Raw genomic sequence first — 2,218 nt, 5'->3', positions numbered from 1 at the left:
TATACATGATGTGAGTTAACTAAGTGAGAGTTGATAATATACATGATGTGGGTTGACTAAGTGGAAGTTGATAATATACATGATGTGAGTTAACTAAGTGAGAGTTGATAATAAACATGATGTGGGTTGACTAAGTGGAAGTTGATAATATACATGATGTGGGTTGACTAGGTTGAAGTTGATAATATACATGATGTGAGTTAACTAAGCGGAAGTTGATAATATACATGATTTGAGTTAACTAAGTGGAAGTTGATAATATACATGATGTGGGTTGACTAAGTGGAAGTTGACGGAAGTTGATAATGTACATGATGTCGGTTGACTATGTTGAAGTTGATAATATACATGATGTGAGTTAACTAAGCGGAAGCTGATAATATATATGATGTGGGTTGACTAAGTGGAAGTTGATAATATACATGATGTGGGTTGACTAAGTGGAAGTTGATAATATATATGATGTGGGTTGACTTAGTCAACCCACATCATGTATATTATCAACCGGAAGTTGATAATGTACATGATGTCGGTTGACTATGTTGAAGTTGATAATATACATGATGTGAGTTAACTAAGCGGAAGCTGATAATATATATGATGTGGGTTGACTAAGTGGAAGTTGATAATATACATGATGTGGGTTGACTAAGTGGAAGTTGATAATATATATGATGTGGGTTGACTAAGTGGAAGTTGATAATATACATGATGTGGGTTGACTAAGTGGGAGTTGATAATATACATGATGTGGGTTGACTAAGTGGGAGTTGATAATATACATGATGTGGGTTGACTAAGTGGAAGTTGATAATGTACATGATGTGGGTTGACTAAGTGGAAGTTGACAATATATGTGATGTGGGTTGACTAAGTGGAAGTTGATAATATACATGATGATTAAATGGAAGATGATAACATACATGATGATTAAATAGAAGATGATAACATACATGATGATTGAATGGAAGATGATAATACAGAAGATTTTCGAAGTTGTTACTAAAGAGGGTTATATATCAAGCTTTGATTTGGTTTTAAAGAAGGTTTTGTATCCTATAATTATGATTTTATAGTAAGACAGCTGAAGGTAAATAATTTATTACATTTGGTCATAATCTGTATATTTAAAAACCATTTGTCAGTGGGGTTGTTTTCTTTACATGATAAAGTATTATAATGTGAAAAGCTTATAACAAGATATTGGGTACTTAAACACCTAATGATTTCCATGAATTGAATTATAATTCCAGATTAATTAGTGAGTTAGTTTGATAGAAACTAATTAAAACAATTGAAAAGATGTTAATGTTCCTCACATCTTCTATAGATATCAAATAATTTACTGCTCCTTGTTCTTAACCAATCTCTTCTATAAAGAATCGAACGCACGTATTGTATGCTACTACACCAACTGGTCATTTAAAAGGAAAGGGTTAGGAAGCTTCGAGCCTGAACATATTGACCCTGAACTTTGTACTCATATTGTGTTCGCCTTCGCTGGGATCAAAGACTTCAAGATCTCACCCACAGAAGATGTGGATGAAACCCATGGAAAGGAAAAGGGTCTCTATGATCGCGTTCTTGCTCTGAAGCGTAAGAATCCCATTTTGAAAGTTCTTCTGGGGGTCGGAGGATGGATGATCGGATCAGGACCTTTCAGGGAGCTGACTAAGAATACATACAGGTAAATGTTTAGATTTATTTGAAGAGCATACTCATAGGTATGTAAGGTTCTCTTAAAACAAACCTATTAAGGACAAGAATAAAATTTTCTCATTATTATATATATATATATATACTGTCTAGTATTTAGAATTTTGGGATTATATTGTATTATTTCAGAAAGTCTCAATTTATATTCAACACCATTGAGTTCCTACGACAACAGGGATTTGATGGAATGGAGATAAACTGGGAATTCCCAAGAGGAGTAGAAGATAAGACAAGGTTTACCGAACTGGTTAAGGTGAGAATGTATCCTGATAATACTTCTTTTGTCGATGATAACAATCAAAGGTTACTAAACATAACCAGGTTTACCGAACTGGTTAAGGTGAGAATGTATCCTGATAATACTTCTTTTGTCGATGATAACAATCAAAGGTTACTAAACATTACCAGGTTTACTGCACTGGTTAAGGTGAGAATGTATCCTGATAATACTTCTTTTGTCGATGATAACAATCAAAGGTTACTAAACATAACCAGGTTTACT

At 33.5% G+C, this 2,218-nt stretch overlaps 1 pseudogene; it reads left to right on the top strand.

Moving 5' to 3' along the window:
- LOC106469549 overlaps positions 1–2,218 on the top strand; it is a 26,964-nt pseudogene that overhangs the window by 17,843 nt on the left and 6,903 nt on the right.

The sequence above is a fragment of the Limulus polyphemus genome, unplaced genomic scaffold (assembly GCF_000517525.1).
Source record: "Limulus polyphemus unplaced genomic scaffold, Limulus_polyphemus-2.1.2 Scaffold3539, whole genome shotgun sequence".
Taxonomy (NCBI): domain Eukaryota; kingdom Metazoa; phylum Arthropoda; class Merostomata; order Xiphosura; family Limulidae; genus Limulus; species Limulus polyphemus.
Note: the sequence above shows the minus strand (reverse complement) of the source record. Positions and strands in the feature narration are given on the sequence as shown.